The sequence below is a fragment of the Lolium rigidum genome, chromosome 4, assembly GCF_022539505.1.
Source record: "Lolium rigidum isolate FL_2022 chromosome 4, APGP_CSIRO_Lrig_0.1, whole genome shotgun sequence".
NCBI lineage: Eukaryota > Viridiplantae > Streptophyta > Magnoliopsida > Poales > Poaceae > Lolium > Lolium rigidum.
The window spans coordinates 28,546,139-28,560,523 of NC_061511.1; the positions used below are offsets into that span (position 1 = coordinate 28,546,139).

Below are 14,385 nucleotides of genomic sequence, written 5' to 3' on the forward strand. Positions count from 1 at the left end.
CCATGCTTCGGGGAACGCCATCAACTATTGTTGAATATCATGTGAGTTTCTATGCATGTCCGTCTTGTCCGAAGGATCTATCACCTTAGTGGTTGGAGCATGCAAAATTGTTAGAGAAGAACATTGGGCCGCTAACTAAAGCCATGAATCATGGTTGAAGTTTCAGTTTTGGACATATATCCTCAATCTCATATGAGAATAATAATTGTTGCTACATGCTTATGCATTTAAGAGGAGTCCATTATCTCGTTGTCCATGTTGTCCCGGTATGGATGTCTAAGTTGAGAATAATCAAAAGCGAGAAATCCAAAATGCGAGCATTCTCCTTAGACCTTTGTACAGAGCGGCATGGAGGTACCCCTTTGTGGCACTTGGTTGAAACATGGCATGCAAAGATCCGGTAGTCCAAGCTAAGTAGGACGAGGTGCGGGCACTATTAGTATACTATGCATGAGGCTTGCAACTTGTAAGATATAATTTACATAACTCATATGCTTTATTACTACCGTTGACAAAATTGTTCCATTATTTCAAAATAAAATCTCTAGCACAAATACAGCAATCGATGCTTTCCTCTTTGAAGGACCATTCTTTTACTTTTATTGTTGAGTCAGTTTACCTATCTCCCTCCACCTAAGAAGCAAACACTTGTGTGAACTGTGCATTGATTCCTACATACTTGCATATTGCACTTGTTATATTACTTTATGTTGACAATATCCATGAGATATACATGTTATAAGTTGAAAGCAACCGCTGAAACTTAATCTTCCTTTGTGTTGCTTCAACACCTTTACTTTGATTTATTGCTTTATGAGTTAACTCTTATGCAAGACTTATTGATGGTTGTCTTGAAGTACTATTCATGAAAAGTCTTTGCTTTATGATTCACTTGTTTACTCATGTCATTACCTTTGTTTTGATCGCTGCATTCATTACATATGTTTACAAATAGTATGATCAAGATTATGATGGCATGTCACTTCAGAAATTATCTTTGTTATCGTTTTACTCGCTCGGGACGAGCGAACTAAGCTTGGGGATGCCGATACGTCTCCAACGTATCGATAATTTCTTATGTTCCATGCTACTTTATTGATGATACCTACATGTTTTATGCACATTATATGTCGTATTTACGCATTTTCCGGGACTAACCTATTAACAAGATGCCGAAGAGCCAGTCTGTCGTTTTCTCTCGTTTTTGGTTTCAGAAATCCTAGTAAGGAAATATTCTCGGAATTGGACGAAATCACCGCCCGTGGTCCTATTTTTGCACGAAGCTTCCGGAAGACCGAAGGGAGTCGAAGTGGGGCCACGAGGTGGCCACACCATAGGGCGGCGCGGCCCGAGCCCTGGCCGCGCCGGCCTGTGGTGTGGGCCCCTCGCGCCGCCTCTTGACCTGCCCTTTCGCCTACTTAAAGCCTCCGTCGCGAAAACCCCAGTACCGAGAGCCACGATACGGAAAACCTTCCAGAGACGCCGCCGCCGCGAATCCCATCTTGGGGGATTCAGGAGATCGCCTCCGGCACCCTGCCGGAGAGGGGATTCATCTCCCGGAGGACTCTTCATCGCCATGATCGCCTCCGGAGTGATGAGTGAGTAGTTCACCCCTGGACTATGGGTCCATAGCAGTAGCTAGATGGTCGTCTTCTCCTAATTGTGCTTCATTGTTGGATCTTGTGAGCTGCCTAACATGATCAAGATCATCTATATGTAATTCTATATGTTGTGTTTGTCGGGATCCGATGGATAGAGAATACTATGTTATGGTGATTATCAATCTATTGTTCATGTGTTGTTTATGATCTTGCATGCTCTCCGTTATTAGTAGAGGCTCTGGCCAAGTTTGTACTCTTAATTCCAAGAGGGGGTATTTATGCTCGATAGTGGGTTCATGCCTTCATTGACACCGGGACAGGTGACGAAAGTTCTAAGGTTGTGATGTGCTGTTGCCACTAGGGATAAAACATTGATTCTATGTCTAAGGATGTAGTTGTCGATTACATTACGCACCATACTTAATGCAATTGTCTCGTTGCTTTGCAACTTAATACCGAATGGGGTTCGGATGATAACCTCGAAGGTGGACTTTTTAGGCATAGATGCAGTTGGATGGCGGTCTATGTACTTTGTCGTAATGCCCGGATTAAATCTCACTATATTTATCATATCATGTACATGCATTGTTATGCCCTTCTCTATTTGTCAATTGCCCGACCGTAATTTGTTCACCCAACATGCTTTTATCTTATGGGAGAGACACCTCTAGTGAACTGTGGACCCCGGTCCTATTCTTTACATAGCATACAATCTACTCGCAATTGTTCTTTACTCGTTTTCTTGCAAACAATCATCTTCCACTCGATACGCTTAATCCTTTGTTACAGCAAGCCGGTGAGATTGACAACCTCACTCGTTTCGTTGGGGCAAAGTACTTTGGTTTTGTTGTGCAGATTCCACGTTGGCGCCGGAATCCCCGTTGTTGCGCCGCATCACATTTCGCCACCATCAACCTTCAACGTGCTTCTTGGCTCCTCCTGGTTCGATTAAACCTTGGTTTCTTTCTGAGGGAAAACTTGCCACTGTGCGCATCATACCTTTCTCTTGGGGTTCCCAACGGACGTGTACATTTACGCGCATCACAGCGCAGAAACAGAATTGCTGTCTGTCACGAATTCGCGCAGAACTCTCTGTAAAAAAATCAAAAAATCTGCCAATTTACGTGCGTGATCCTCAGATATGTACGCAACTTTCATTAGTTTTGAGTTTTTCCGTTTGAGCAAGTTAAGTGCCCCTGCAAAATTCGTCTTTACGGACTGTTCTGTTTTGACAGATTCTGCCTTTTATTTCGCATTGCCGCTTTTGCTATGTTTAATGAGTTTCTTTGTTACATTAACTTTCAGAAGCTTTGTGCAATGTCCAGAAGTGTTAAGAATGATTATGTCACCTCTGAATGCGTGAATTTTTGATTATGCACTAACCCTCTAATGAGTTTGCTTGAAGTTTGGTGTGGAGGAAGTTTTCAAGTGTCAAGAGAAGAGGATGATACAATATGATCAAGAAGAGTGAAAGGTCTAAGCTTGGGGATGCCCCGGTGGTTCATCCCTGCATATTTTAAGAATACTCAAGCATCTAAGCTTGGGGATGCCCAAGGCATCCCCTTCTTCATCGACAACTTATATGGTCACTTCTAGTGAAACTATATTTTTATTCCGTCACATCTTATGTTCTTTACTTGGAGCGTCTGTTTGCTTTTATTTTTGTTTTGGTTTGAATAAAGTTGGATCCCACCATCCTTATATTGGAGATATTACGCTCCGCTTTTTCATATGGAACACTTGTGTTCTTAATTTTGCTTTAATGTTCATGGCGAAAGCTGAATTGCTTCGTTGATTGCTATTTGGTTGGAATCAGAAAATGCTTTATATGGTTTGGAATAACTTGAAACTTGACAATTGTTTTGAGCTCTCATAGATCATGTTTAAGCTCTTGCATCATGTAGTTTAATCTATTAATGGAGAACTACCGTAGAGCTTGTTAAAATTTGGTTTGCATGATTGGTCTCTCTAAGTCTAGATATTTTCTGGTAAAGTGTTTGAACAACGAGGAAGACGATGTAGAGTCTTATAATGCTTGCAATATGTTCTTGTGTAAGTTTTGTCTGTACTGTTCATACTTGTGTTTGCTTCAAACAACCTTGCTAGCCCAAACCTTGTACCGAGAGGAAATGCTTCTCGTGCATCCAAACACCTTGAGCCAAAACCCATGCCATTTGTGTCCACCATATCTACCTACTATGTGGTATTTTTCTCGCCATTCCAAAGTAAATTACTTGAGTGCTACCTTTAAAATTTCATTCCTTTATCTTTGCAATATATAGCTCATGGGACAAATAGCTTAAAAACTATTGTGGTGATGAATATGTAGTTATGTGTCTTAGTTCTTATAAAGTTGCTTGTTGAGCGGTAACCATGTTTCTGGGGACGCCATCAACTTTTTACCTTTGTTGGATATCATGTGAGATGCTATGCATGTTCGTCTTGTCTGAAGTAAGTGCGATTTCATGATCAAATGGTTTGAGTATGCATGTGCTAGAGAAGAACATTGGGACGCTAACTAAAGCCATGTATCATGGTGGAAGTTTCAGTTTGGACATACAACATCAATCTCTTATGAGAATATTATCTGTTGTTGAATGCTTAAGCATTAAAAGAGAAGTCCATTATCTGTTGTCTATGTTGTCCCGGTATGGATGTCTAAGTTGAGAATAATCAAAAGCGAGAAATCCAATGCGTGCTTTCTCCTTAGACCTTTGTACAGGCGGCATAGAGGTACCCCTTTGTGACACTTGGTTGAAACATATGTCATGCAATGATAATCCGTGTTATCCGAGCTGATTAGGACAAGGTGCGAGCACTATTAGTACTCTATGCATGTGACTTGCAACTTGTAGGAAGTATTATGCTTAGCACATATGAATTATTACTACCGTTGACAAAATTGTTTCTATGTTTTTAAAACAAAAAGCTCTAGCACAAAAATAGTAATCCACGCTTCCCTCTGCGAAGGGCCATTCTTTTACTTTATGTTGAGTCAGTTTACCCACTTCTTTCTATCTTAGAAGCAAACACTTGTGTTAACTGTGTGCATTGATTCTTACATGTTTACTTATTGCACCTGTTATATTACTCTATGTTGACAAATATCCATGAGATATACATGTTACAAGTTGAAAGCAATTGCTGAAACTTAATCATCCTTTGTGTTGCTTCAATGCATTCTACTTTGAATTTATTGCTTATGAGTTAGCTCTTATGCAAGTCTTATTGATGCTTGTCTTGAAAGTACTATTCATGAAAAGTTTTGCTATATGATTCATTTGTTTAGTCATTATCTTTTGTTAGCAATCTTTTGCTTCAGATCACTCCATCCATCTCATATGCTTTACAATAATGTTGATCAAGGTTATGTTGGTAGCATGTCACTTCAGAAATTATCCGTGTTATCGTTTACCTACTCGAGGGCGAGTAGGAACTAAGCTTGGGGATGCTTGATACGTCTCAAACGTATCTATAATTTCTTATGTTCCATGCTACTTTTATGACAATACTTGTATGTTTTATACATACTTTACAGCATTATTATACATTTTCAGGCACTAACCTATTAACAAGATGCCGAAGTGCCAGTTGCTGTTTTCTGCTGTTTTTGGTTTCAAAAATCCTACAAAGAAAATATTCTCGGAATTGGACGAAATCAACGCCCAGGGTCCTATTTTTCCACGAAGCTTCCAGAAGACCGAGGGGGAAAGGAAGTGGGGCCACGGGGCGCCGCCACACTAGGGCGGCGCGGCCTAGGGGGGGCCCGCGCAGCCCTAGCGTGTGGGGCCCCCGTGACCCCTCCGACTCCGCCCTTCCGCCTACTTAAAGCCTTCGTCGCGAAACCCTCTGTACCGAAAGCCACGATACGGAAAACCTTACTGAGACGCCGCCGCCGCCAATCCCATCTCGGGGGATTCAGGAGATCGCCTCCGGCACCCTGCCGGAGAGGGGAATCATCACCGGAGGGGCTCTACATCATCATGCCCGCCTCCGGATTGATGCGTGAGTAGTTCATCCTTGGACTATGGGTCCATAGCAGTAGCTAGATGGTTGTCTTCTCCGCTTGTGCTATCATTGTTTAGATCTTGTGAGCTGCCTAACATGATCAAGATCATCTATTTGTAATGCTACATGTTGTGTTTGGTGGGATCCGATGAATCTAGAATATTATGTCAAGTTGATTATCAATCTATCATATATGTGTTGTTTATGTTCTTGCATGCTCTCCGTTGCTAGTAGAGGCTCTGGCCAAGTTGATACTTGTAACTCCAAGAGGGAGTATTTATGCTCGATAGTGGGTTCATGCCTCCAATTTAATCTGGGACAGTGACAGAAAGTTCTAAGGTTGTGGATGTGCTGTTGCTACTAGGGATAAAACATCGATGGTTTGTCTAGGGATATTTGTATTGATTACATTACGCACCATACTTAATGCAATTATCTGTTGTTTACAACTTAATACTGGAGGGGGTGCGGATGCTAACCCGAAGGTGGATTATTTAGGCATAGATGCATGCTGGATAGCGGTCTATGTACTTTGTCGTAATGCCCTGATTAAATCTCATAGTAATCATCATTGATATGTATTGAATCTTTATTTGTCAATTGCCCACCTGTAATTTATTCACCCAAGCATGTTAGTTATCTTATTGGAGAGACACCACTAGTGAACTGTGGACCCCGGTCCATTCTTTTACATCTGAATACAATCTACCGCAATCATCGTTCTTTCATTGTTCTTTGCAAACAAACACCATCTTCCACTCGATACGCTTAATCCTTTGTTTTCAGCAAGCCGGTGAGATTGACAACCTCACTGTTACGTTGGGGCAAAGTATCTTGATTGTGTTGTGCAGGTTCCACGTTGGCGCCGGTTTCACTGGTGTTGCGCCGCACTACACTCCTCCACCAACAACCTTCACGTGCTTCTTGGCTCCTATTGGTTCGATAACCTCGATTTCTTTCTGAGGGAAAACTTGCTGCTGTACGCATCACACCGTCCTCCTGGGGTTCCCAACGGACGTGTGCTTCACGCGTATCACTTATCAGGTTCTATTTAGCTAGCATTGATAAGCAACAAAAGTAGCATTCTCACTAAACATGTTCTAGTCGTTATGTGAGCAGCACATATAGACAAAATGAGCTTGCAACCAACTTGTAGAATTCACGGATTTAAGCCTTCCTTCTCACATAAGAACTTGAAGACCCAAGCATGCAACGTACCATCACTTGCATTGCACAACCAGCTACGTTTAACTTCATTCTCCTTAGAAGGCAAATGCTCACCATCGATAATTCTTTGATCAGGTGACAATGGGATAGTCTCTAGTCGTTGCCACAACGTTGCATGCGGATCAACGAGCTGTGATATATGAGGAGGATAAGTGGCAACAAGTGTGTCCCGAAGTGATTTCATCGTAGCTGTGATTTCATCATTGGGCTCTACAAGACGACTCTTGTACTTTGCTGCCTTCTTAGTTGATAGATTACACATAGGAATTCCTTGTGAACGCTTTACACCAGATCGAGTATAGTTGGAAGGGTAGTTGTTCTCACCGGTTGCATTTGTGATAGGAGTTGGTATTGTGTCTGAATCATCACTAAGTAGATCTTCAGGTGGTGTATAGCCATTGAGGTCATGCATCTCCCTTGAATTACTGTCGGAATCATCACAAACATCATTGCATGTATTCTAATCCATAGCTAATGAACCATTAGCACTAGATCCAGTGAGCAGTTCCTGCATCTCTGCATAGAATTTGATGGGTTTAGTGAGTAGTCGTCTTGCTTTGTCATGCATTAAGTTCAAAGAACAAAGGGGTATATGGCCAGAAACTAGTAACATAAGATATGGTAATTAACTTGGATGTGGTTGAGACAACATACACATAGGGTTGCCTTTTTCAGACTCTGAAATAGTCACAATGCATCTAGTGTGGTCAAATGAATTTCCACTTTTGCTCAATGCTGCTGCAATAATCTTCCAATTCTCTTTAGAGTGCCTGTACTAACGGTCCACTTGATCCACGACCACCCCAATTGCAAACTTCTTATTTAATGCATCAGCACACTACAAATGATGTTTCTCCTTGAACTTAAATCCTACATGGTGGTCTTTCAAGTAGTCGATGTACCAATCAAGCATGTATTTCTTCTGATCATCTGCCCAAGTCACACTCCTCTCGCGAGAGGATACAACAACATCAACCTTTAGCTTTTTCTTGGTCATTGTTGCCTCTCATGAAAGTAGATGATCATAAAGTAATTGTTTTGATTTGTTCGAGGAGATAAAAACTCATGTATTTCATAAAAAAGAAATTATAAACTTCAAGTACATTATCATAATAATGTGGTGTGGCGAGCCAAAATTTGGCTTGGCTATTTGTGGCTGGCATTGAAACAGCTCCTAAGTCTTCCATGTCAAGACGGCTGCTATCTTCTCCATTAAAAAAGAAGTAACACTCTGGAGTCTACTCTTGTATGATCGGCTTATCTTCTTTTTTTATTCAGCAACAACTTCATATTAATTATGTTCGGTTCGAGACATCTTATATAATAAGCAAACCCAAATGTTCTCACATGTCTATATGGGATAGTAAGACCTTGGGAAATTGAAATAAATATATTTGTACTAGACTCCTATACTTTTTAATCATATTATATTCTTGACCCATAAATTTTTCCATTACTTAGATTGCATAGTAACCACATAGTTACAAAGTTCAGGAGCATTAATTGTAGTATTCCTTAATGTACAATAATAATATACTCCCTCGATCCGTCTAATGAAACTTGTTTGAGATTTAACTAAATTTGGATGTATTTACATACTAGATGGTGTCTAGATACATATGAATTTTAACAAATCGAAGACAACTTTCGTAGGATGGAGGGGGTATGTAACTATAAAGTTTGCTTCTGATAAGCTTAAATCTTCCACAACTGCATTAGTTATATCGTGAATGTGTGTACTTTAATACCATTCTAAATATCTCTATAGTGTATTGTAAAACAAATATCTCATTAGTTGTTCTAGTGCATAATTAGGTAAGTATGATTATAGAAACTTCTGAAATTCAGTCCTTGGCAAAATGTTTCTTGCAAATTGGGAGAGTGATGTTTTGGCACATGAGAGAGCACATATGCTCCCTTTATTTTGAAATGCATCTTAGATATATTTGAAATGTTAGGAAATTTGAAAAAAATATTTGCACATACATCTTCATGTCCTATGCGCTCACAAAGCCGTTTCATGAAAAATCGACTTATCATGTACCGTGTGTAAAATATTGTGCTAAAAATAAGGCTTTTCACATGATTTTTCTCTCTCTATTTTTTACATAGACCATAAAAATTATCGGGTTTTCGCGAAACTTAACGAACACACATATATTGTTAAGATGTACATGTAACAATTTTTTTCTAAAAAATTCAACACTTCAAAATATGTTTTTTGGTAGAGAGAGCATATGCAGTCAGGAGCCCGAATTGAGTTTCCGGAAAATTGGGTTCAATTATGCATGGCTTGTACTTATTATTGAAATAGTACATACCCCCTATGTTCTTCAATACAAAGCCCGTATCAAAATTATATTTTTCATCTATACAAGACCACTAATTGAGAAAAAATTAATTAGTTTTTTACCTCGTAGAATGGGTCTCATTAATGCGAACATCGCATGCAGCATAGAGAAATAATCACCACATGTAATATGTTTAATTATCCCAAAACACAAGAGAATTTTCACATTAATAATCGTGATATTTATCACTTGGCTTTGTTTTTTTGGTACCTAGTATATGGGTTTGTGGCTTGTATACAAGACCGGAGGAACTACTATTGTTAGAGGAAACTAGCTTATTGTTGAGAATGTGTGCATACTTTCCATTTACCGCCGTTTCCATGCACGGATGGTTGTCCCGGGTTGAGAGCTTTCGAAAGCGGGCATAGGTTGCTGTAGAGAGGCTATCTCTTGCATTTGTTGTGGCGTCGAACCCTATTGTGTTGTCTCCTAGCCCAATGGTGACTTCACAGTTCTGAGGGTTGCCGATCTCTATGGCCCCTTCTCCCCTCGTGCTAAGCCACTTCTCTGGCTGCCTCTACGTGCGATCCCACTGCTATGGTTGTGACTCATGTGTTGAAGTTCATGCCTAAGTTACATAGGATGTGTGAGGGGCGGGTTTGGCCACCATCCTCGGAGCATCTGAAGACGGTTCATGCGGGTGATGATGTTCATGTGGGTGATGACAATGTTGTTGCTGGCGTACCCAAGTCTAACCTCGGGGTCACATTCTCCGTCAAGCTTTATGAATTCCTAATTAATTTGGATTCTACCAAATCCAGAAAAACAATTCGATGTCTCTTGAAGGAGAATGATTTGTTGATAGAGAAGAGATCGAGGGACAAATGCAAAAAGGATGACGCTCACCCTTAGTCTGGAATCCGCAATAAGAAATCTAGCAAGTGCAAAGGCATGAAGGGTGATGTTAATAGGGAGGCGCTAACGTGTCCTTCTCTAAGCTGGAGTCCACCGATGGGGTTTCTTACGTTGTGCTCCACGTGTTAGGGGTTTGCACTTTGCAGTCCTTTTGTGGTGGATGTGTTTATTGGTCTAAGAATATCTTCAGTCGCGTCCCCTAAAATGTTTTCAAAAGAATTTGGGACGCGTCGGACGATTTGACTGTTCTCAGCCACGCCCCAAGCCCTTCTTCCATCTGGCGCTGCCCAATATGTTGTGCAGCACCTCGGACCTATCTTCGCTACACAGGGGACGTTGCGGGGGCTCTAGACGCGAGTGGCGGGGTAGCCTTGTCAGTGGCACGAACCGATGGTTGCAGTTTTGCCTTAGTGGTGATGATGGTTGCCAAGACGGAGCAGGCGGGACACCTCGTCGGCGCCGCGCCTCGTCCCGGCCGCCTTCGCTCGCCATCCCTCCGACTCCACGACATCATGCCTCGTCGCCTAGTCACCACCTACGAAATGTTGAGCTGCAACAGTGGCGGCGAGGCACCTCCACCTCCCTCAGACGACATCTTTGAGTTCTCGACTACGTCGACGAGGACGAAAACAACATCTAGGAGGACCTGGAGCTCGCGGCGCAGAATGCGCAGTTGATGGCTGGCGCGGAGCGGGACACAACCGACGCGACATTCGACACAGAGCATCAACGAAGGTGGGGGGCATACATCGGCCGCGGAGGAGGAGAGGAGTCGCGACGACTTTGACTAGAGCAAAGACAGGCCTAACCCGGCGGAGAAGGTGGCGGAGCCGAGGGCCATCTTCACGTCCTACGAGTCACTCAAGAAGACCGAGGACGACACCCATTCCTGCGAGGAAGCCAACGAGGAGCAGTGGCGCCACGACGTCGACGTCTCTATCCAACGGGCACCGATAGAGGAGGTCGATCGCCGCTTCTTTACGGACTAGCGAAAGCAACTCCTCGAGGATGTGATGGAACGCCGAGCTCTTTTTGCTGTGCTCCGGAGGGAGAGGCGGTGCACGACGGTGGCGGTGGAGAAGTACAAGAGGGAGGGATGCGACGTTAGGGCGATCGAGCACCCCGAAGGAAGGTGAGTAGGGTAGGGGATCAAATGCTAGTTTTCATTTAAAATTGTATAATCTTTACCTACTAATAAAGGAAGTAAGGTTTCTCCCCACTTTTTTCGTCCGTTTTGGCATTGCCCCCAAGTTTCAGTGCAAATTACAAACACTGCCACCGGTAAGTCATCGAAACGGTTTGTTGTACCAGCTTATCGGGAGGAGAACACCTCACACTCCCGTCACTGGCGCCCTTCACGGCCTGCTCCGGTCCATCGTGCCCTCGTTCTATTAAAAGACAGGAGAAGCCCAGATGGGCCCCATCAACCTTGGCCCAGCCCCGCCAGATATTATGGCCGAACGTGGATTGCAGGCTTCCCAAGTCAAATCGACCGGGCCGCGATGTGCAGATCGAGCTTTGTGCCTGCGAATATACAAGCGAAAAAATATTTTGTATCCAAAATAATACCACCTCGCTAAGTTAAACCGAGACCAGCTGGTTTATATACGGGCATTTTGTTTAATCAGCAAGCCTCCTCAAGAACAACAAGCCGCAGTATCATCCTTTGGTCTAAGATGTGTAATCATGAGGAAGAAATTAACTTGGCCCGGCCCGAAACAGAGATCAGAGCGCAGCACGGGAGGACGGCCGAAGATTTATACGCTCGCCGGTCGTGGACGGGATCTGAACGGAGGAAGGAGCATCCGTGGACTACCGAGATTTAGAGAGGGCGGAGGAAGAGGAACTCTCGGCCGGCCGGCGGGGGATAAGACCTGCTCGGAGGAAGAAGGAGCAGCTGAGGGGCGCTCAGATGCGAAGGAGAGGCGTGCAGAGTTAAAAGAGGAGAGATGACGGCCTCGAGCGAAGAAATCGACCAGCGCCGGCTGGGCCTAGACTCGTCGGCCTGGCTAGCGACCACCAACCTGCAGGAGCGTGCGTGTGTGGGACGAAACACCACATAATGGCCAGTGCTCTTCTCAATCGCAAAATGGCAGTACTTCGTCAAAAAAAAAATTTGAGATAGAAACACGATTAGATTAAGGACTTGGTGATGAGAAAGGAAAAGGTGATTATCTTGAAATTGTCCAATTTTAAGTCAAAATTGCAAATTGCTTATCCTGAAATTGTCCAATTTTAAGTCAAATTTGCAAATTAGGCCGGATGGCGATCCACGTTTATGCCTCGAGGTTTGCCATACACCTGAAACAATTAGTACATCAAAGAAAAACATATTTAAATTATTTTGAATACTCCTCCGATCTATAATAAATGTTGGTAACTTAGTATTAAATTTCCATCACATGAGTAATCCGCGGCATGGCAACGCCCTCCAGCACGCGAGGGGCGCGAAGGGAGAAGCCCTCTGGCGTTTCATCCTCGGGCGCAAGGGGACGTCCGCTCGCCGCTTTGCTAGCTCAAGCTCCTGACGGCGAGTTTGGACAAACAAATTCATTGATTTCTAAGGAATTTTCTATGAATTTAGCATAACTTAGGTTAACTTACACATTATGGTTAACCTTTGAGACATATTTGATGTTGTGTCAACTCCAAGTTCATGTGCTAGAAAAATAAAATTATTCTACACGGGTCAATCAATTTTGGAGCAAAATTCTATTATGGTGTCGTTTTTAAATTAAAAATTATTTCTTATTTGCATCCGGTGCAACGCACGGGCATTCGTGCTAGTATAATCAAAATTGAATAGAAACTTTTATTTATGTACTACTTAATTGTTTTGAGACCTTGTTTGGGGGACGCGGCTGAAAAAGAACGTTCCCCAATAGTGTCACCAAGCAGCGGCGACCCTAAAAAACAACTATCTTCTTATTAGTTAATAGAGAGTCAAAGCTTTTATATCTGTCCCAGAAAAAAAAAGATGTGGGACGGGACGTGTGTGTTGATCTCGCGAGAAGAACATAGCTGCCGACGGCAGTTCCTGAGGAAAAGTCGGAATTAACTTGCTATAGCAGAGCTAAAATGACACCAGAGCTCTTTGACAAGGTGGACAAATCGGCGAATTCAGCTCAGATGTCACACGTACAGTACATTCAGCCATCCAGAGATGGCCCTCGCGTCGCGTGTACTCGTAGGAGGCACAAAAAATCAGAAGCAGAAAACGCCCACCGTGGGGCTCGAACCCACGACCACAAGGTTAAGAGCCTTGCGCTCTACCAACTGAGCTAGACGGGCTATTGATTTATTTTGAACCGTTTGAAGAAATAAACTAGTCCACCAAATTCAGAACAGAGATTTGGTGCACAAGACCACCAGTGATCCCTTTGAAGAAAAGTAATTAAAAATCATATTTCTAAACTTCAGAAAAATCTGAAAATAAATCATGATGTAGTCAGTATTGTATCCCACAAACATGTAAATTTTCAACTGAAAATAATGTGTATTTTGGGCTGCACAAAAATAACAAATATGTGGATCTGAGTATAGTGATTTAAATCTCCAAAAATATTCAGACTTTGTCATTTTTGTGTAGCTCAGAAAACGAAATATTTGTAATTGAGATTTTATACGTTAGTGGAATACAATATTCAGACTTTGTCATTTTTGTGTAGCTCAGAAAACGAAATATTTGTAATTGAGATTTTATACGTTAGTGGAATACATCTTTAGCTACTTTTAGAATTTTGTTACATAATTTTTTGAAATATATAAATATAATTTTATAATTTTTTAATATACCAAGAGCACTGGTCCCATGATCCAAAAGAACTTTTCAGCCTTGCACCTTTTATTTTCAGAAAGGGTAGCACCATACTTTACCGTAGCACGATACTTTGCCAGACACTTCCTTTATAGGAAAGATGCCTACCAATGGCAACACCACCACTTATTCCTTGCAGCACTGATAATCGCTGTTTGTAGCACCACCAGCCGCCAATGATAGCACACACATACACCATTTGCAACCCCGTCGTCGATGTTGGTAGCACACACGGCCAGAGTTGGTAGCACACGCAGCCACAATTTGCAGTACCGTCGGCCGTTGGTAGCACTAGCAGCAACCAGTTATAGCCCCTGGCGCTCGCAAAATAGAGTCATCATCCTAGCAGCCATGGCCAGACCCCATGAAGCCCCGCTTCTTCCTCCATTGTGGCAGCCCCCCCCCCCCCAAGAGCAACCTCGTCGGAGACGCCTCAACTCTGGTGGTAGCACCACCACCCGTCCTTGCAGGCTTGCATCATTGGCACTCTCTCCTTCTAGCACCGCCTCCACCCGGTGGTAGCGCC

General features: G+C 42.7%; 1 non-coding gene and 1 pseudogene across 1 annotated transcript; both read right to left on the reverse strand.

Annotated features, from left to right (window-relative positions):
* Nucleotides 1–6,768: 6,768 nt before the first annotated feature.
* LOC124646813 lies at nucleotides 6,769–7,833 on the reverse strand (annotated as a pseudogene).
* A 5,427-nt stretch (nucleotides 7,834–13,260) lies between these two features.
* On the reverse strand, nucleotides 13,261–13,333 carry TRNAK-CUU. The gene has a single exon. It is a non-coding gene; the product is annotated as a tRNA-Lys (tRNA).
* Between the last annotated feature and the right edge of the window lie 1,052 nt (nucleotides 13,334–14,385).